This window comes from Pseudophryne corroboree, chromosome 9, assembly GCF_028390025.1.
Source record: "Pseudophryne corroboree isolate aPseCor3 chromosome 9, aPseCor3.hap2, whole genome shotgun sequence".
Taxonomy (NCBI): Eukaryota; Metazoa; Chordata; class Amphibia; order Anura; family Myobatrachidae; genus Pseudophryne; species Pseudophryne corroboree.
The window spans coordinates 189,908,410-189,931,672 of record NC_086452.1 but is presented as its reverse complement, the minus strand read 5'-3'; the positions used below and the strand labels follow the sequence as shown (position 1 = coordinate 189,931,672).

Sequence of the window (23,263 nt, the reverse complement as noted above, 5' to 3'; positions counted from 1 at the left end):
CTCATGTCGTCAACCGACTTGCAGCGTGTTGACATTATCACGTAATTCCTTAAATAAGCCATCTATTCCGGTGTCGACTCCCTAGAGAGTGACATCACCATTACAGGCAATTTGCTCCGCCTCCCAACATCGTCCTCATACATGTCGACACACACGTACCGACACACAGCACACACACAGGGAATGCTCTGATAGAGGACAGGACCCACTAGCCCTTTGGGGAGACAGAGGGAGAGTTTGCCAGCACACACCAAAAAACGCTATAATTATACAGGGACAACCTTTATATAAGTGCTTTTCCCTTATAGCATTTTAATATATGTAGTCATATCGCCAAATCAGTGCCCCCCCTCTCTGTTTTAACCCTGTTTCTGTACTGCAGTGCAGGGGAGAGCCTGGGAGCCTTCCCACCAGCATTTCTGTGAGGGAAAATGGCGCTGTGTGCTGAGGAGAATAGGCCCCGCCCCCTTTTCGGCGGGCTTCTTCTCCCGTTTTTCTGAGACCTGGCAGGGGTTAAATACATCCATATAGCCCCCAGGGGCTATATGTGATGTATTTTTAGCCAGAATAAGGTACTATCATTGCTGCCCAGGGCGCCCCCCCCAGCACCCTGCACCCTCAGTGACCGCTGTTATGAAGTGTGCTGACAACAATGGCGCACAGCTGCAGTGCTGTGCGCTACCTTATGAAGACTGAAAAGTCTTCTGCCGCCGGTTTCTGGACCTCTTCATTTTTCGGCATCTGCAAGGGGGTCGGCGGCGCGGCTCCGGGACGAACCCCAGGGTGAGACCTGTGTTCCAACTCCCTCTGGAGCTAATGGTGTCCAGTAGCCTAAGAAGTCAATCCATCCTGCACGCAGGTGAGTTCACTTCTCTCCCCTAAGTCCCTCGATGCAGTGAGCCTGTTGCCAGCAGGACTCACTGAAAATAAAAAACCTAACAAAACTTTTACTCTAAGCAGCTCTTTAGGAGAGCCACCTAGATTGCACCCTTCTCGGCCGGGCACAAAAATCTAACTGAGGCTTGGAGGAGGGTCATAGGGGGAGGAGCCAGTGCACACCACCTGATCCTAAAGCTTTTACTTTTGTGCCCTGTCTCCTGCGGAGCCGCTATTCCCCATGGTCCTGATGGAGTCCCCAGCATCCACTAGGACGTTAGAGAAAACTCCTTATTAAGGAAGTCAAAGCATGGTGGGATGTGAAAGGACTCGAACATTACATCTCAGTTAATCGAGTGCCTAGGGGTCTGAGAATCCTCAAACAACCCACGTTTGGGAACATGGACACAGAATTCATAGAGGAATGGGACTCCATATTACATAGATGTTCCATTGATTTAATGAAATTACTCATCAGGAAAAAGAAAAATGTCCTGGTGGAATTAGAAGCTGAGATTAAATTGAAAGAGTCGGAGATACTCAGCTTCAAGGATAAGAAAGACTTTCAAATAAATGAAAAGGCTCTGAACAAGAAACTTGAACACGTTGAAGGGGAGGTCATAAAAGGAAAAGAAAAGAAATCTAATAGGGACAAGAATGACTATATTCATGGACAAACGAAAAGTTGGAGCAAATTCAAGGCACGTGACCAATCCAATGGGATCGGAAGATATCAGTGGAAAACAGTACCAAATAGAGAGAGAAGTACTAGGAACAGGAGTACAGATTCTGCATCAAGCCCATACGTAAGAACAACCAACAGGTTTTCTGCATTGCAAAGAAGGGACTTAACGGGTGATCAAGATTTTTTATCTTTAAGAACAGGTGCACGAACAAAGGATACAATAAGAAACGTGGTGAAAGAGGACAGCAGACAGGCCTCACCAATGAAAAGAAGGTTCCTAGAAGAAGAGGAAAACGGGGCGGAAGGAGGGAGAGAACAAAAGAGAAGGAACCTGTAGAAGCTGTACCACAGAGTAAAGGCATCTTCAACTTATCAAAACACATTTTAACCAAACCCGAGGTGACACTTTTGAATAAGGGATTATCATTTGCACCTACAAGTGGCCTAAATAAGTTTGAGACTTTTATTGACTTAAATAAATTCGTACGGAAACTGACGCTAAAAAGACATTTTCTGAGGAAAGAGGAAGCTGTCATTAGTAATTATGAAGACAGATCTAAGTCTGGTCTAAAACCAACTTCGAAATATTATCCCTTGGAATCTAAAGGCAACAGTGTCAGTATATTTTATGATTTGTTGAAAAAGGATTTATGTGACACTGAACTGAAACCAGTCAAGGAGAAAAATATGAGCAATCAAGAGTGTGAAGCTTTGAATAAACTCCAGAAAAATAACAACTTAGTTATAAAACAAGCTGATAAAGGGGGGGGGGGATTAATTATTATGGACCATGAGGCATATACCAAAGAGGCACAAAGACTTTTGGGAGATACGATCTCGTACAGACCGTTGAAAAGTGACCCTAAAGAAGCCTTTGTGGACGAGCTCAGAACTTTACTTTTACATGGTCTATGGAATTATGTACTAACCAAAGATGAATCTCAATATTTGATGCAATCTAATCCCATTACCCCTATTTTTTATTTCTTGCCAAAAATCCATAAATCCTTGACCAATCCACCGGGTAGACCAATCGTAGCAGGGATCGGGTCGCTTACCGCAAACTTGACGGAGTATGTCGATGTGTTTTTAAAGAAGTATGTGAAGGAGCTTCCATCTTTTTTGAAAGATACAACAATGGTACTTAACATAATAAGAACGGTGGAGTGGAATGACTCATACATTTGGGCGACTGTAGACGTCCAATCTTTGTATACATGTATCGAGCATTCAAAAGGCATATCCGCATGTAGGGAGTTTTTGGAAAGCGACCCTTCCCTCACTGACACCCACAGGGATTTTACATGTGATCTTATGCATTTTATCCTCAGTCATAACTATTTTAAATTTTTAAACCAGTTTTACTTACAATGCTGCGGTACAGCAATGGGAACAACGATTGCCCCAAGTTTTGCCAACTTGTTTATGGGAAGTTGGGAAAGAGTACATGTTTACAACTCAAGAGATTTCAAGGAGAATGTGGTATTGTACAAAAGATACATTGATGACATTTTAATCATCTGGGACGGCTCAACAGAAACTTTTAATGATTTCCTCAGGACATTGGGAACCAACGATTTGAACCTTGCTTAGTAGATCTGTGGAGTACCTAGATCTGATTTTATCTGGAGAGAATGGGAGGGTCACGTCGAGAAATTTTATCAAGGAAGTGGACATGAACAGTTACTTGCACTATCATAGTAACCACCTAGAAAGGTGGAAGAACAATATCCTGGCATCCCAATTCTCAAGAATAAAAAGGAATTGCACAAGCTCCAAAGACTGTGATGACCAACTTGAAGTCTACAGAAAAAGGTTTGAGGATAAAAGTTACCCTGAACCCATTCTAGATGCAGCTCTGGAAAATACAAGAAGCCTCAACAGAGAGGAATTATTAACGTATAAAACCAGAGAGGAGAAAAAAGACTCGGTCGCCTTCATTACCACCTTCAGTCAGCATGAAAAAGTAATACGGAAATCACTCAGAACTCATTGGAACATTCTTTTAATGGACCCGGTGCTTAAGGAGATTCTACCGCCACAACCTGAACTTGTATTCAAAAAATCAAGAAATTTGAAGGACATTGTTGCACCAAGTATGCTAAGAAAGGAAGCAATGTACAAGACCCCGAGCCTGATATGTACAGGATCATATAAATGTGGAAAGTACAACATCTGCAGATACTTACATCGAAACAGGAAAACATTTAGTGACACGGATGACAAGAAGGAATATACCATAAAGGACTTTATGAACTGCAATACATCATCTGTGATTTACCTCTTGGAGTGTACCTGTAAAATGAAATATGTGGGAAAGACAAAAAGACCCCTGAAAATACGGATCCAGGAGCACATAAGAAACATCAAAAACAAAGTAGAGAGCCATGCAGTTTCCAGACATTTTGCGGTACAACATGATTCCAATCCAGAGGAAATTACATTCAAGGCTATTGAACACGTGGTCCTGGGTGAGAGAGGAGGGGACCTCGCTAATAAACTTTCCAGACGGGAAATGTACTGGATCTTCCAGTTGCAGACTCTACATCCAGCTGGCCTGAACGAGGGATATGAAATTGCATCTTTTCTATAAGGTGCAGTATCCGCTACCCCTCTTTTTATTCTCTATATACCGTGTTTATTCTCTTCCTTGTTCTGTATTCCATGTCATCCAATAAGACACGTTTTGCACTTCAAAAGATATTACACAAATGTGTTTCAAAATAACCAGGTCTTTGTTATCATGGTGTCTGTTTGAATCCACGTACAGTCAAACCACACTGGTACGCCCAATCTCGCCTGATCTTGGAAGCTAAGCAGTGTCTGGGCCTGACCAGTACCAGGGAGGGAGACTACCTGGGAAGATCAGGTACTGTAAGGATAACAGTTGTTGTATAATACACATTGACCTATTGATAAGCACTTTTATGGAATCATACATTTTTATTTTTTTTTAACCTGGTCTCGGGTACTTTGACGTCTGTTATAATTCACATACAGTCAAACCACGCTGGTACGCCCAATCTCATCTGATCTTGGAAGCTAAGCAGTGTTCGGGCCTGACCAGTACCAGGGAGGGAGACTACCTGGGAAGATCAGGTACTGTAATGATGACAGACGAGCACCAATAAATAATGACCAAGCACTGCGGTATTTTATTGTCACCTTATTTGAAATTAATTAATTCTAACACGTTGGATTACCATTTACACACTCCCGTTCCCCTGCACCTGTCTTATATATATATATATATATATATATATATATTATTCCCTCACGGGCATCATTATCTGGATGAGCCCAATGTCACTTCTAATAATATAGATATGACAATTAAATATATTCACTTTTACTGCACTGGCACTTTAAAATATAATAAATGACGTATGTCTATTTTTTATTATGGCTGTGTCTACTTTTAACTGTAGCCATGGAAACTATGCCTGTATTTGATTATCTATATTATGATATGTTGATTCTATCATTTGTTTTCTATTATTTCATATATGCAACATGTTGCCATGGAAACCGAGCTGCCTGTGTCCTGGGACTGTCTGCATGACTACTCAAAGATGGCCGCTGCAGCCTCATTGAAAAATATGACAAGAAACCCACATAAAATGGACTCTAACCGAGTGAGCTGGAGGAGACAAAACATCCCCCTCTATGTAAAAGCAACACAGAATACCCGTGGGAGCATGCGCATTGAGATCCAGGATGCCGGGAGCCGCCGCATGCGCGTTCGCCGCTGGAAGTGGGACGGAAGTGACGAACGTAGTCCTCCGTCACCGGAAGTGTGGCGGAAATAACTCCTGTTCACATTCTGGACATTTCCGTCACCGGAAGTGTGGCGGAAATAACTCCTGTTCACATTCTGGACATTTTTAAACGTTATTTCATACTGTTTTTCACTCGTTTTCATCAATAATGGACATGCCTGGTGAGGATCTCACCCCTGATATGTTTTAAAATTAGCTTTGTACGTTCTGTTAATGTTTTTTGTCAGATCACATCACATGATCTATTATGATGTCACCACCTCACACCTAAGTGATATGGGTATAAATAGATATACAGCTTCATTCTGTCCCTACCCCTTGAAGAAGTCTATTGAGACGAAACGCGTTGGGCCTGTACTGACCACCCAGTGTTTTCAAGTTAAGTTTATTTCCTATCCTCTATCCTTTTATATTTTTGTACTTTATTTTATATGAAATCTTAGCTTGTACTCCAAACATTTAAAAAAAAATGATTTTACTCTCATGTTTTAAAAACTTTTTGCTTGGTGACTTCCGGTTTCAGCATGACTGAGTGAGCAGCAGCTCTCGTGCGCTCCTCCTCTGCCGCCAGCTTTTCCGTCTGCTGTACCCTGCACAGACCCGATCCATACCCGCTACTGCTAGCTGTGAGCTCCAGGCATCGATCCGCAACATCTTCCGCTGATATGGAGAAATACGTGGGCCCGCTGGCGCCACCCAAGCTACAGCCGCCAGCGCTCCCCCCCCAGACAGGAGAAACACCGCGCCGAGCAGAGCATTGCGCCCAGCACGGATTCCAGTCCTATGAAGCCAATGGCAAAGAAGGCGATTATGGACACCATGGAGGATCCCTCTCAAACTAAGGTGCGTTCAGACATTGGCACCACAGCAACTTCTCCCATGTATGCTGATATTGTATCTGCAATTCAGGACACCATGGCCCCACTGCTGCAGAAAGCAGTTAGTGATATCACAGCGCAGATTCAACAGCTTTCGTGCAGAGTTACTGACACTGAAAATCTTTTGGGAACCACAATAGATGAAGTTTCTGCCCTACAGAAGGCTGTTACACATTTAGAGAGAGATAATAAAATCCTTCTAGAAAAGATTGACAATATTGAAAACCGTACACGGCGCTGCAATCTCCGTATACTTGGTTTGCCGGAGTCTTTATCAGGCCCAGGGCTTGAAAATTTTGTGCGCAATATCCTTCCAAAACTTCTCCATATTGAGGCTGAGTGTGCTGATTTGGTCATAGAAAGAGTACACCGAATGGGTGACTTGTCCCGTGCTCGCAATAATAAGCCGCGTGTGGTCATCTTTAAGACTTTACATTTTTTACATAAATCTGCAATTTGGAGGGCCTCTTGCAAAGTAGACCACTTACAATGGGAAGGTGCTACACTTTGAATTTTCCAGGACTATTCTGTGGAACTTTCCCGTCTCCGTAGAGCCTTCTCCCCCTGTCTGTTCTATGCTAGTACAGAAGAAGTGTAAATTCGCTTTGTTGTATCCTGCTCGCCTGAGAGTGTTTCAAGGCTCATCATTCCTCGATTTTACCAATCCTACCGATGCTGCAGCATATTTTAAGGAAAATTCTAAATTCTCTACTAATGACATTACTGATCCCACTGATGTTTGACTCGCTTGCAGTTTAGCAAATTTCTCATTTTATAACTACGAAATAGGGTTTAGGCCTGTGTTATATTTCTTTTTGCTTTTTATATCTACGGATTGCTGGCGGTGGCTGAGCAGCCTCTGCCGTTGTTTTAATAACTGACGTTTAACAGTTACTTATGTTCACCTTTATCTTTGTTTCCTTCCATCATGTTTTTCCCTCCCCCCCCTCCTTCCCTGATCCCCACCTTCAGAGATGTTAGCAGTTTATATTTCGCTTTTCTGCCAGCTTTTGAAATTTCCATTCGTGCTGTAATGTATGTCTTCTCTTAAAATAGGTACTCTAAATGTAGGCGGGATTAATACTCCGGCAAAGAGACGCAAAATATTGTTGTATCTTAACAAATGTTCTGTTGATATAGCATGTTTGCAGGAGACGCACTTGGTTTTACAGGAAACAAAAAAACTTCAGATGCTTAATTGGGTAGTCTTGGGAGCAGCATCCCTTAACTCAAAATCTTGTGGCGTAATTATTCTAGCAAAGAAATCCCTGTCTATTGATGTGCTATCTATTTCTGCTGACCCTGAAGGCCTCATAGAATGCCAAATTGGGGGAAAGAAATATTTTATATGTAATGTATACGCACCCAATGTGTATAAGAAATCTTTCTTTACATCTCTTTTAACTATGTTATATAAATGTGATTTATCTTCCTTGATAGTCTGTGGGGACTTAAATTTAGTTTCTTCTTTTTACTTAGATAAGTCCCATTTGGTTAAATCCTCTAGACCTTTGCCTAAGATTGGGGTGCCATGGGTGTCTAAAAAACTCAACCTTATTGACACATGGAGAGCTCTAAATCCGATTGAGAAAGAGTTTTCCTGTTTATCAATGGCTCACAATACCTGGTCACGGATAGATTATATACTGATTGCCTCCTCACTCTTCCCTTATGTTCGTCAAGCGTCTGTAGAACCGATTTCTATCTCGGACCATGGTTTGGTCTGGATAGTACTAGCTTATACTACGGAAAAGAGTAGTCGGCCTTTGTGGAGATTCCCTTCATATCTGGGGAAATCTGAGAATTTTAAAAGTAAGATATTATCAGTTTGGGAAAATTATAAACAGACTAATACTCCATGTGAATTAGAAAACCCTTCCCTTTTTTGGCAAGCAGCAAAGTTGGTTTTAAGAGGCGAAATAATTTCCTATGATACACATGTTAAAAAACAGCGTGACACTCTATATCTTGAAAGCCAACAAATTCTATCTTTGGCCTACCAGTCTTATAAACTAAATTCTACTGAACGAAATAGACACTCTTATTTAGTAGCCAAAACTAATTTTAATAACCTTTTACATTCCTCCGGTGAGAAATATCTTTTTAATATTAGTTATAAATTTCATTGATTTGGGAACAAGTCAGGGAAGCTTCTCACTACATTGTTGACGGGTGCTAGGAAACCGATGATGGTTCATCCTTTAAAATTAGCAGATGGTTCTCATTCATCTTCAAATACCCAAATTTCTGAGATTATGAGAGATTTTTATGCTACATTGTACTCTCCCCCTGATTCGTCCCCGGTTGATATTCCCCCAAATTCTTCAGAGTCCTCTGAGCCTTATTCTCAAAAGTTCTGGGACACTTTGCCGCTACCTCAAATTCCCACGATTTATATTTCTTCCTTGACTGCTCCCATCTCGATAGATGAAATTTCTCATATTATAAAACGACTTAAACTTTGTAAATCCCCTGGCCCGGATGGGTACTCAAATTAATTTTATAAATTAATGTCCCCACACATATGCCCTATTTTACAGGTTGTTTATAATGGTATTATGACTGATGGGACTCTCCCTCCCTATTTTACTGATGCAGTGATCAAAGTGTTACCAAAGGAAGGTAGAGATCTCTCCTTACCGGGCTCATATCGACCGATATCGTTACTTAATATTGATTTTAAAATTTTTACATCTATTTTAGCTCAAAGACTTAAAGAGATCCTCCCTTTTTTGGTACATAAAGACCAAACTGGTTTTATTTCCGGTAGGCATTCGGTGGTAAATCTCCGGAGAGTTCTTTCAGTCATACACCATGTAAATACGAATCCTTCTTCAATCTCGTCCCATAGTTTGGTTCTTACCTTAGACGCAGAAAAGGCCTTTGACCTTTTGCTATGGCCCCATTTATTACACACATTGAAAAATTTTGCTTTTCCGGATTCTTTTATTTTTCTTATAAAAACCTTGTACTCTTCCCCTTTATCTTATGTGTCCTGCAATGGAGTAATGTCCACTCCTTTTTTATTACAACGGGGAACGAGACAAGGGTGTCCCCTTTCCCCTCTCCTTTTTGATTTATCTATTGAACCACTGGCTGTGGCCATTCGAGAATCTAGTCGCATCCAGGGTATAACAATTGGGAAGGAAATTCTGAAAATAGCCTTATTTGCTGATGACACACTTTTTTATTTTTGTCAAACCTGGAATTATCATTGCCAGCTTTAATGCAATTAATCTCTTCCTTTGGGAAAATTGCAGGTTATAAGATCAATATTACAAAATCGGAAATCCTCTTGTTGGGCAATACCTCACCGAGTATCCTCTCCCACCCTGATATTCCTCCTTTCCAAATATCCAAATCACATTTTAAGTATCTTGGTATTAATTAATGCCATGACTTAGCTAACTTATATAAGGTTAATTTTTCTCAAGTTATAACTTCTATGGCTCTTAAGTTGGATGTGTGGAAAGATTTACCCCTCTCTCTCCTTGGCAGACTTGAAGTTATCAAGAGCATCCTTTTCCCTAAATTATTTTATTATATACAGATGTTGCCAATTTCCCTATCGCGTTCTGATATTCTCAAAATAGAAGCCCAGTTTTCTAAATTTATATGGCGGGGAAAGCGTCCGCGGATTGCTAAACTGAAATTGAAGGCTGCCAAGCAAGATGGAGGTTTTGGTTTACCCGACCTACAGGCTTACTCTTTCGCAGTACATTTCCGATATATCCTAGATTGGTTGCATGGTACTTCATTGTATACAGACATAGATCTAGAACAGGCTATTTTCTTTCCATACTCCCCTGGTGCTCTAATTCACCTGCGACCCTCGCAAATTCCCTTTAAGATTAAGGATCATATTTTATTTAAGAATACCTTTTTAGCTTGGTCTACTATGAACAAAAAATGTCACAGAAATCCGCACTTCTCCCATTATATCCCCTTATGGGGCAATCCAGATTTCCCGCCTTCCCTATAAAATACTGCTTTCTCCCTATGGAAATCCAAAGGTCTAGATTCATTTAACAAGGTCTTTGACCCCGGAGGCTCTATATATTCATTTTCAGAATTGTGTCAAAAATTTGATCTCCCCAAGCAACATATGTTTATGTATTTCCAGGTGCGTCACTTTGTAAACTCTCACATCTCCCATTCTCGTTCATCTTCTCCAAATGATTTGAATTTGCTCTCTAAAGCTTTCGATACTCTTCTTAAACCTGTTCAGTCCCGTCCTTTTAAAGTGAAACATATGTATACTGTCTTACTGTCATGTTCCTCCACTATTCAATGGGATAACCTATTATTGAAATGGAAAAATGATATACCTACTTTGGTGGGCGTTAACGACCTCACTGACCCTTGCCAGCAATCTCTTAAATATCTTGCTTCATCTTATTTACAAGAGGTTGATCTGAGAACTATTCATAGGGCATATATTACTCTGTTACAACGTAAATATATGGTACCCAGTGAAACAGGGAATTGTATTAAATGTGGAGTTTCTTCAGCATCTTTCTTACATTGCATGTGGGAGTGTAGGAAAGTTAAACTTTTTTGGAGGAAGCTTATAGCGTTTATTAACCAAATGTTTTCAATGAATACCGAACTAGACCCATTAGCATGTCTATGTTTAAATTTCAAGAATTGGAATCTGAAGCAGGAAATTCGCCCCCTACTTAGTATTATACTTACTCTTGGTAAAAAGTGTTTATTGATTCGCTGGGTTAAGCGATCTGCCCCTTCTCTTAATGAGATCAAACAAAAGCTGTTACAACTCTTGTATTATGATAGAAGAACATTGCTGACATCGACATCTACCTTTGGACCTCGCCGGTATTGTCTCAAATGGAACTATTTCATTGAAACTCTGGATCAACCTACGAAAGCTCAAATTTTAAAGATGTTAGACTGTAAAGTATTGACTTATAATTCCTTTATACGGGATCATTGTTGATAGATTATTCTCTAATGCTTATACGTTTTGAAAATGCTGGCCTATCTAATTATTTAGTTGCTGACATCCCACTCCTTTCCTTCCTTTTCTTTCCTTTCCTCATGTGTACTCCCTTTGTGTATGTACCCTCTTTCTTTCTATTATATTCTTACCAATTTTCCTTCTTTAGAGTCAGAATGTATATTATATATTATATATTCTATGTTCTATATTGTTTTATGACCAGGCTGTCAGTGGTCTCTTGATAGTTCTGTTATATATTTTGATAGTCAGTATGTGCTACTACTTTAGTTCAGTTGTTGAGACTTCTGATATGTATACTTTCTGATTCAGCTGTCTTTCTCCACAAAATCAATAAATATATCTTGAGAAAAATAATAATTTTGCTTTTATATTTTTTGGCTTTCATTTTTTTTAAAAACATTTTTTAAACACGATCTTTTAGCCACATTAGTCGCCGGTATCCCTATCCCCCCTGTTTTATGCATTTTTAACAACACTATACCATTGTTGTATTTTTAGGGTTTGGCTGACACCTTTTTATAAGGGAAAATGGGCTTTTAGTATTTTTGTGTGGTGAAACCTTTTAACGTTTACATAGCCTTACTGAGACTTTCATTTCACAAGTGGCGCTGTACTATCTTCTTGTACAAATCTTTGTTTGTATATTTTGTATAGCAGCCTGGTGGGCATAAAAGATCCAGTACAAGACAGAAATGTTTGGAAATAATGATCGTACAACTAAAAGAAATGACCTATGCCAAAAAATATTCAATGAGAGTAAAACATGTAATGTCCCCACACCAACACGAGATCTGGATGACTTGTTTTGGGGAATGGAAAAACTCCTTATTAAGGAAGTCAAAGCATGGTGGGATGTGAAAGGACTCGAACATTACATCTCAGTTAATCGAGTGCCTAGGGGTCTGAGAATCCTCAAACAACCCACGTTTGGGAACATGGACACAGAATTCATAGAGGAATGGGACTCCATATTACATAGATGTTCCATTGATTTAATGAAATTACTCATCAGGAAAAAGAAAAATGTCCTGGTGGAATTAGAAGCTGAGATTAAATGGAAAGAGTCGGAGATGCTCAGCTTCAAGGATAAGGAAGACTTTCAAATAAATGAAAAGGTTCTGAACAAGAAACTTGAACACGTTGAAGGGGAGGTCATAAAAGGAAAAGAAAAGAAATTTAATAGGGACAAGAATGACTATATTCATGGACAAACGAAAAGTTGGAGCAAATTCAAGGCACGTGACCAATCCAATGGGATCGGAAGATATCAGTGGAAAACAGTACCAAATAGAGGGAGAAGTACTGGGAACAGGAGTACAGATTCTCCATCAAGCCCATACGTAAGAACAACCAACAGGTTTTCTGCATTGCAAAGAAGGGACTTAACGGGTGATCAAGATTTTTTATCTTTAAGAACAGGTGCACGAACAAAGGATACAATAAGAAACGTGGTGAAAGAGGACAGCAGACAGGCCTCACCAATGAAAAGAAGGTTCCTAGAAGAAGAGGAAAACGGGGCGGCAGGAGGGAGAGAACAAAAGAGAAGGAACCTGTAGAAGCTGTACCGCAGAGTAAAGGCATCTTCAACTTATCAAAACACATTTTAACCAAACCCGAGGTGACACTTTTGAATAAGGGATTATCATTTGCAACTACAAGTGGCCTAAATAAGTTTGAGACTTTTATTGACTTAAATAAATTCGTACGGAAACTGACGCTAAAAAGACATTTTCTGAGGAAAGAGGAAGCTGTCATTAGTAATTATGAAGACAGATCTAAGTCTGGTCTAAAACCAACTTCGAAATATTATCCCTTGGAATCTAAAGGCAACAGTGTCAGTATATTTTATGATTTGTTGAAAAAGGATTTATGTGACACTGAACTGAAACCAGTCAAGGAGAAAAATATGAGCAATCGAGAGTGTGAAGCTATGAAAAAACTCCAGAAAAATAACAACTTAGTTATAAAACAAGCTGATAAAGGGGGGGGGGGGATTAGTTATTATGGACCATGAGGCATATACCAAAGAGGCACAAAGACTTTTGGGAGATACGATCTCGTACAGACTGTTGAAAAGTGACCCTAAAGAAGCCTTTGTGGACGAACTCAGAACTTTACTTTTACATGGTCTATGGAATAATGTACTAACCAAAGATGAATTTCAATATTTGATGCAATCTAATCCCATTACCCCCATTTTTTATTTCTTGCCAAAAATCCATAAATCCTTGGCCAATCCACCGGGTAGACCAATCGTAGCAGGGATCGGGTCGCTTACCGCAAACTTGACGGAGTATGTCGATGTGTTTTTAAAGAAGTATGTGAAGGAGCTTCCATCTTTTTTGAAAGATACTACAATGGTACTTAAAATAATAAGAACGGTGGAGTGGAAAGACTCATACATTTGGGCGACTGTAGACGTCCAATCTTTGTATACATGTATCAAGCATTCAAAAGGCATATCCGCATGTAGGGAGTTTTTGGAAAGCGACCCTTCCCTCACTGACACCCACAGGGATTTTATATGTGATCTTATGCATTTTATCCTCAGTCATAACTATTTTACATTTTTAAACCAGTTTTACTTACAATGCTGCGGTACAGCAATGGGAACAACGATTGCCCCAAGTTTTGCCAACTTGTTTATGGGAAGTTGGGAAAGAGTACATGTTTACAACTCAAGAGCTTTCAAGGAGAATGTGGTATTGTAAAAAAGATACATTGATGACATTTTAATCATCTGGGACGGCTCAACAGAAACTTTTAATGATTTCCTCAGGACATTGGGAACCAACGACTTGAACCTTGCTTTTACTTCAACTGTTGATAGTAGATCTGTGGAGTACCTAGATCTGATTTTATCTGGAGAGAATGGGAGGGTCACGTCGAGAAATTTTATCAAGGAAGTGGACATGAACAGTTACTTGCACTATCATAGTAACCACCTAGAAAGGTGGAAGAACAATATCCCGGCATCCCAATTCTCAAGAATAAAAAGGAATTGCACAAGCTCCAAAAACTGTGATGACCAACTTGAAGTCTACAGAAAAAGGTTCAAGGATAAAAGTTACCCTGAACCCATTCTAGATGCAGCTCTGGAAAATACAAGAAGCCTCAACAGAGAGGAATTATTAACGTATAAAACCAGAGAGGAGAAAAAAGACTCGGACGCCTTCATTACCACCTTCAGTCAGCATGAAAAAGTAATACGGAAATCACTCAGAACTCATTGGAACATTCTTTTAATGGACCCGGTGCTTAAGGAGATTCTACCGCCACAACCTGAACTTGTATTCAAAAAATCAAGAAATTTGAAGGACATTGTTGCACCAAGTATGCTAAGAGAGGAAGCAATGTACAAGACCCCGAGCCTGATATGTACAGGATCATATAAATGTGGAAAGTACAACATCTGCAGATACTTACATCGAAACAGGAAAACATTTAGTGACACGGATGACAAGAAGGAATATACCATAAAGGACTTTATGAACTGCAATACATCATCTGTGATTTACCTCTTGGAATGTACCTGTAAAATGAAATATGTGGGAAAGACAAAAAGACCCCTGAAAATACAGATCCAGGAGCACATAAGAAACATCAAAAACAAAGTAGAGAGCCATGCAGTTTCCAGACATTTTGCGGTACAACATGATTCCAATCCAGAGGAAATTACATTCAAGGCTATTGAACACGTGGTCCTGGTTGAGAGAGGAGGGGACCTCGCTAATAAACTTTCCAGACAGGAAATGTGCTGGATCTTCCAGTTGCAGACTCTAGATCCAGCTGGCCTGAACGAGGGATAGGAAATTGCACCTTTTCTATAAGGTGCAGTATCCGCTACCCCTCTTTTTATTCTCTATATACCGTGTTTATTCTCTTCCTTGTTCTGTATTCCACGTCATCCAATAAGACACGTTTTGCACTTCAAAAGATATTAAACAAGTGTTTCAAAATAACCAGGTCTTTGTTATCATGGTGTCTGTTTGAATCTGCGTACAGTCAAACCACACCGGTACGCCCAATCTCGCCTGATCTTGGAAGCTAAGCAGTGTCTGGGCCTGACCAGTACCAGGGAGGGAGACTACCTGGGAAGATCAGGTACTGTAAGGATAACAGCTGTTGTATAATACACATTGACCTATTGATAAGCACTTTTATGGAATCATAAAAAAATTTACATTTTTTTTTAACCTGGTCTCGGGTACTTTGATGTCTGTTAAAATTCACATACAGTCAAACCACGCTGGTACGCCCAATCTCGTCTGATCTTGGAAGCTAAGCAGTGTTCGGGCCTGACCAGTACCAGGGAGGGAGACTACCTGGGAAGATCAGGTACTGTAATGATGATAGACGAGCACCAATAAATAATGACCAAGCACTGCGGTATTTTATTGTCACCTATTTGATATTAATTAATTCTAACACGTTGGATTACCATTTACACACTCCCGTTCCCCTGCACCTGTCTTATATATATATATATATATATATATTTTAATTCCCTCACGGGCATCATTATCTAGATGAGCCCAATGTCACTTCTAATAATATAGATATGACACTTAAATATATTCACTTTTACTGCACTGGCACTTTAAAATATAATAAATGACGTATGTCTATTTTTTTATTATGGCTGTGTCTACTTTTAACTGTAGCCATGGAAACTATGCCTGTATTTGATTATCTATATTATGATATGTTGATTCTATCATTTGTTTTCTATTATTTCATATATGCAACATGTTGCCATGGAAACCGAGCTGCCTTTGTCCTGGGACTGTCTGCATGACTACTCAAAGATGGCCGCCGCAGCCTCATTGAAAAATATGACAAGAAACCCACATAAAATGGACTCTCCCCGAGTGAGCTGGAGGAGACAAAACATCCCCCTCTATGTAAAATCAACACAGAATACCCGTGGGCGCATGCGCATTGAGATCCAGGAAGCCGGGAGTCGCCACGTGTGCATACGCGATTGCCGCCGTAAGTGGGGCGGAAGTGACAAACGGAGTCCTCCGTCACTGGAAGTGTGGCGGAAATGACTCCTGTTCACATTCTGGACGTTTTTAAACGTTATTTCATACTGTTTTTCACTAGTTTTTACCAATAATGGACATGCCTGGTGAGGACCTCACCCCTGATATGTTTTAAAATGAGCTTTGTACATTCTGTTAATGTTTGTTGTCAGATCACATCACATGATCTATTATGATGTCACCACCTCATACCTAAGTGATATGGGTATAAATAGACATATAGCTTCATTCTGTCCCTACCCATTGAAGAAGTCTGTTGAGACGAAACGCGTTTGGCCTGTACTGACCACCCAGTGTTTTCAAGTTAAGTTTATTTCCTATCCTTTATCCTTTTATATTTTTGTACTTTATTTTATATGAAATCTTTGCTTGTACTCCAAACATTTAAAAAAAAACTGATTTTACTCTCATGTATTAAAAACTTTTTGCTTTTATATTTTTTGGCTTTCATTTAAAAAAAAAACATTTTTTAAACACGATCTTTTAGCCACATTAGTCACCGGTATCCCTATCCCCCCTGTTTTATATATACATATATATATATATATATATATATATATATAATATTCATGTACGAATGTACACATTGGTGGCCAGTGGTTGGGCTTGAGATGGGGTCATTGACAGTGGGTGGAGCCTTACCTCAGGTGACAGAGGTTACATGATGCGCAGCCAGGGGTGGAGGCGGGAGGGGGTGGAGTTACAGCGGCATAATGTTTAAGCCACGCCCCCACTCGGTAATGCCGATATTACTGGCACTATACTTCAGGGGGCGTGGCTATGATGACGCAATTCAACAAGAATCGTGTCATCGACTGCCTGGATCGCCCACTTTACTATCAAAGTGGGCGGCAGGGCAAGGGGGGGGACAGAGGAATCGGGAGACTTGCCTGCTCTTCTGGAGGGCCGGGGGGTCACCCGATTTTTGGGAGCCTCTCGGCCATTGCGGGAGTAGGCAAGTATGCTCCCCACTCATAGTGCTGCTGCAGTAGAGCTGTAAATGGACACCGACCACTGGGAGAAAGGTGCCAGGATGGGTGCTGGTTCTGGCTGCATGAGTGGATGTGACAGCCAGGCAGATGCCGCAGAAGGTGTCCCAGTACTGACAGTCAAGCGGCTGCAGTGAGAACAGGGGTCAGGAGCTGCTGATGGAAAAGCGGTGTTCAGTGACAGGTGAAAGAGAGCATCCAGTGGTCGCAAATAGGAGAGTGTAGGGCAGAGTCGAGGGAGTGGCCATGACAGCCTGAGTGACAGTGGGAGGAGGAGCTGATGGTGATGAGTCAGGGGTGTGGATACACTGCCCATATAGCTAAAGCAGCTCAGCTATTGGTGAGAAGCCAAGCCTACACTAATGCATCATATACCAACAGCATAAAGCCCACTACATCCCTCACTTACAGTCTGGTTTACAGAAGAAAGGCTTTGACCCTTTAACTGCATAAATACTGCAAGCCAGCTGGTAATTATAAAGCCAGCAGTTAATTTAGAATTCAGGACACACGCACACACGGCCAGACTGCCCATCTGGCACTTCTGGTATATCCAGAAGGACGGATGGTCCTGGCAGGACCCACAGGTAGTCGGTATGGCCACCCCCCATCCTAAGTGTGTGTGTGTAGGAAAACGGGGGCATGCTGTGAGTCCATGCTCCCTTGACTCACGGCATGACCCCGTACGTCGTGTCAGAGCTTTCCCGCCCGTAGTGTTTGCTTCAAGAAAAATAGGGGCATGCCACGAGTTCACACCCCCCTGTCATGTCCGTGCGCCCCTTGTGCTGTGCACGCGTGTTCACAAATGCCAAAATGTTGTTTTAAAAAGACCAGTTTTTCAGAAGTGATAATTTTATGATGGGGCATAAAAAAACACTGAAAAAATTGTGAAGAATACAATGAGAATTGAAAACTAAAAATTCTCATCGCACAATTTTTCATGATGATTATACCCCTAAACCCTTATTCTAGCAGCTAGTTATAAGAGGAGTGGAAGGAGTTAATTAATAGCTGCTTAATAAACTAGAACTTTTGTTTTGGAGAAACGCAGCTACATAAGTACATTGTCTAGCATATGTAACACACTGTCAAGCCGGAGACACTACTGTAGCTACTAGACGTGCCAGGAGCAACAGTTGGCAGCATCAACTGCAGAGCTGCAGGCGAATCTTGCATCGTATGGGAGAATTATTTCTCCTAAAGAAGGAGACTCCAGTACTGAGCTCAGCTATTAAATATATGGAAGGTTCAAAACATTCAGCAGGTGTAATTAATCTGATTCTCCACTCCGAGGTTAAGGCTATATATATATATATATATATATATATATATAGAGTCCGAGTAGGCAGCACTCCCAATGTTAAACTCACAAGATGATGGTGCCTTCCGTAGGAGTCCCCAGCACGGGGTATTCCAATTTGTAGTGGAAAGTCGGCGGCACTCAAAGAAATATGGCAAACACACATAAGTGCTGTTCAACGTTTCGAGGAATTTATTACCTCGTCATCAGGATACAAAAACACAGACATAAACTTACATTTATAGACCTGCACCTCACCACGTGTAGTCGGCCGGCTCCGGAAGCTGGAAGACGACGCCCACCGATGACGACATCATTCTAACCCCCGTTGCCATAGCAGCCGCAATAAACAAAAAACTGTGACACATAAAAATGACATCATACGGTTACATTCCCATAACAGAGACAGGTGTGCTCTAACAGTTCCATTTCATAAATAACCTTAAATCTTAGCATAAATTATAACCAGGACTAACAAGGTAAAGCTGATAAAAAGGATAAAAATTCCTTAATTCAATAACCTGAATATGTATCAACTGGAATTAATCCGTTACATATAACATCCCAATGTTTATACATTCTAAAAAATATCAAAAGAATATTAAATCGACTAATTAAAGGAAACAGTGCAATCCCAAGCTTTCATTAAGTCCCTTAGGAGATAAAGTATTCAATCTATGTATCCACATAGATTCACAGCGTAGCAGGGCTAGTGATCTATCCCCGCCACGGTTTCTAGAGGGAACGTGATCAATAATCATGTATCTAAGAGTCGACAAGTTGTGTCCTGCTTTCACAAAATGTCTAGATACAGGTTGATCACTGTATCCCTTCTCAAGGGCATTCCTAATAGATAATCTATGGGTGGCCATACGTTCTCGCAGGGTTCTATCAGTTTTCCCTACGTAACTGAGACCACATGGACATGTAATCATATACACTATAAACTTAGTAGTACATGTTAATCGGTGCTTAATGAGGTATTTTTTGCCACTATATGGGTGTCTAAAACTGTCACCAGCTACCATATATCGACAGGTGGTGCAGTTTAAACATTTAAAGCACCCATTTTTTCGTGACAAAAAATGTGTTTCCGGGGTTACCTCTCTAGTTATATCAGTTCTGACAACCCAATCATGAATATTCTTACCCCTGGTATAGCAAGGCATTATTCTTTTATCTGCAAGATTAAGATTTTTATCTGTACCCACTATGGGCCATAGTTTTTTTGTTATTAATCTGATGTCATTACTTTTATCATTATAATGATTAACCCAGGGTAGATACGTAGTATTGGCCTTTTTATTCCTAGGATTTAACAATTGTTCTCTCGGAATAGCCATTACCTTGTCTTTAGACACTGATAATGATTGCTCGTCATACCCCCTAGTGATGAATTTTTGAATCATCAGGTCAATGTTGTTATTAGCCATCTCATCATCACTACAAATGCGTCTAGCACGTAAAAACTGGGAATACGGTAATCCGTATTTAAGGGGTTTAGGGTGAAAGCTTGCTGCATGAAGCAGGGTGTTGCGGTCTGTCTGTTTGCTGAAAAGATTAGTTGAAATTACCCCATCCTTTAATTCAATAAGAACATCCAAGAAATGTATTGTTTTATAATCAATGGAGTATGTAAATTTAATGGGACTGTCTGACAGATTGTGTTCCGATATGAGGGTAGTTAAAGCTTCATCTGATCCCGTCCATATCAGAAACACATCATCTATGTATCTAGCATAGAATAATATCTTCTTCTTGATGTTAATTCTATTGAAAAAAATATCTTGTTCAGCTTTAAACATATACGCATTGGCGTACGACGGGGCCACATTCGACCCCATCGCACACCCAGACGTCTGGAGAAAAAAATTGCCATCATGAAAAAAATAATTTTTTGTTAGAACCAATTCAAGTAGTTCCAAAACAAAATTAATGTCGGGGCCAACATATAGCGGATTAGATGTAATTAAATCCCTTACTGCTTTGATGCCCTCAGTGTTGGGGATAACAGTGTAAAGATTGGAGACATCAATACTGCATAAGACACAATTACTTGGAATGTCCCCCACAGCATGTAATTTTTTCAAAAAAGCCGTCGTATCCTGGATATATAATGGGTGACCCATAACGCAAGGCTGTAATAAGCAGTCCAGATACACTGAAATGGGTTGGAACAGGGACCCCCTCGCAGATATAATAGGTCTGCCAGGAGGGTCCCTGTGCCCCTTGTGTATCTTGGGCAGCGTATATAACAGTGGTACAACCGGTTTTTTACACAGTAATGCTTTTCCAAGTTCAGAAGAAATAATCTCCCTGTCTACCGCTTCATGTAAGCAATTCTCCAGAGCCTGACTAAAAATCTCTGTCGGATCATGTGATAGACGCCTATACACAGCACTGTTAGCTAACTGTCGATCAATTTCATTTCTATATGCCTCAATATTCTGTATAACTATAGCCCCGCCTTTATCTGCGGGGCGTATAGTTATATCCCTATATGAGGATAAATCTTTTAGTGCTTGGAATTCACCAGAAGTTAAATTATTATACACATTGCAGTTAAGTCTAGTGGCATTCAACTTATCCCCTTCATGGTTTAACATACGAGAAAAAGTCTTAATAGAGGTATTATTAGTAGGTGGATCAAAAGTAGACTTTCTTTGAAGGCGTTTAACAGCTGCTGGTACATCTGTGGACGCAGAAGAATCTGCTAGCTGCGCCTTACTGCCTTTAAAGTGTTCATGCAATCTAAGTTGTCTAGTTAGACGATATTTCTCCACTTCCCATTTAAAACCATCAAAGTGGGTACTAGGCACAAAAGAAAGACCACGACTTAATACCTTAAGTTCAAGCTCAGTCAGTGTCCGTGAGGACAGATTAATTACTGTCTCTTGCGGCGGGCAAGGGGTGGGCGTCCTGGTTTTCGACCTCTTGTTTTGCCCCCCTCTCCTCGTGAACCTCCTCTGTCGGCCACTTGATTGCGGGTGCGTACAGCTAAAGGGATAAATGGTCGTCCTGGAATATGTTCAGAATCACTGATGATATCACGTCCCTGTGAGGAATCGGAATCCGTTGTCTGTCTGTATGGAGCTCTGAACTGTCTTTTGTTGTTCTCACGGCGGCCACCTCCCACCCAATTGTACACCTGATTATACTCATAGTCCGATGTAACTTTAATGAGTTTTGATTTCTTAAATTGTATCAGGTTACGTTTGTAGATTAGAAGCTGTTTTTCAAGTTTATCCAGCCAATTAAAGTCTTTATCGGCTGTAAGAGTAGTCCGGTGTGCAGTTTCAAATTTACTGATGGATTCTCTGGTAACAGTCAGCTCCCTGCCCGCCTCCTCAATGACGAGCAGCATCAGGTCATAGCTGCATTTATTTAAAACTGCTATCCATCTTTTGCAAAACGCAACATTGTGGCGTCCAATGGTTGGACAGTTTCTAATGCGAAAACCGCGGGGTATCATTTTCTCTTTGTAATAATCACTTAATGTTACTGCATGGTAATGGTAATCCAATTCACGCTGTTTAAGTTTAGACCATTCTTTGTATAAATGTTCATTAGACTTATATTCAGGTTCATGGCGCATGCTGTCCTTACTTAGCATAGATTCTGCCTCAGAGTCAGAGAAAGACAACGCCAAACCTTGTGTAATCCTTGCAAGATTAGAGATTTCACACATTGTTCCCTCTGTCATGCTGTGACCTTCAGCCATGGTGTTAATAAAAACAACAATATGGGGTATGCACCCCACTAACCAAATGCCGATGCACGAGCTTCACACAGGATGCGTAATATACAGATGGGTGCTAGAGCCTAAGATAGGTACGTACTTATTCACAGTACCTTCCAATGCAGAGTCCGAGTAGGCAGCACTCCCAATGTTAAACTCACAAGATGATGGTGCCTTCCGTAGGAGTCCCCAGCACGGGGTATTCCAATTTGTAGTGGAAAGTCGGCGGCACTCAAAGAAATATGGCAAACACACATAAGTGCTGTTCAACGTTTCGAGGAATTTATTACCTCGTCATCAGGATACAAAAACACAGACATAAACTTACATTTATAGACCTGCACCTCACCACGTGTAGTCGGCCGGCTCCGGAAGCTGGAAGACGACGCCCACCGATGACGACATCATTCTAACCCCCGTTGCCATAGCAGCCGCAATAAACAAAAAACTGTGACACATAAAAATGACATCATACGGTTACATTCCCATAACAGAGACAGGTGTGCTCTAACAGTTCCATTTCATAAATAACCTTAAATCTTAGCATAAATTATAACCAGGACTAACAAGGTAAAGCTGATAAAAAGGATAAAAATTCCTTAATTCAATAACCTGAATATGTATCAACTGGAATTAATCCGTTACATATAACATCCCAATGTTTATACATTCTAAAAAATATCAAAAGAATATTAAATCGACTAATTAAAGGAAACAGTGCAATCCCAAGCTTTCATTAAGTCCCTTAGGAGATAAAGTATTCAATCTATGTATCCACATAGATTCACAGCGTAGCAGGGCTAGTGATCTATCCCCGCCACGGTTTCTAGAGGGAACGTGATCAATAATCATGTATCTAAGAGTCGACAAGTTGTGTCCTGCTTTCACAAAATGTCTAGATACAGGTTGATCACTGTATCCCTTCTCAAGGGCATTCCTAATAGATAATCTATGGGTGGCCATACGTTCTCGCAGGGTTCTATCAGTTTTC

At 40.6% G+C, this 23,263-nt stretch overlaps 3 pseudogenes; all 3 read left to right on the top strand.

Annotated features, from left to right (window-relative positions):
* The first annotated feature begins 4,323 nt into the window (after nt 1-4,323).
* On the top strand, nt 4,324-4,442 carry LOC134964884 (5S ribosomal RNA; annotated as a pseudogene).
* A 111-nt stretch (nt 4,443-4,553) lies between these two features.
* On the top strand, nt 4,554-4,672 carry LOC134964577 (5S ribosomal RNA; annotated as a pseudogene).
* Nucleotides 4,673-15,430: 10,758 nt separating this feature from the next.
* LOC134964770 (5S ribosomal RNA) lies at nt 15,431-15,549 on the top strand (annotated as a pseudogene).
* The last annotated feature ends 7,714 nt before the right edge of the window (nt 15,550-23,263 follow it).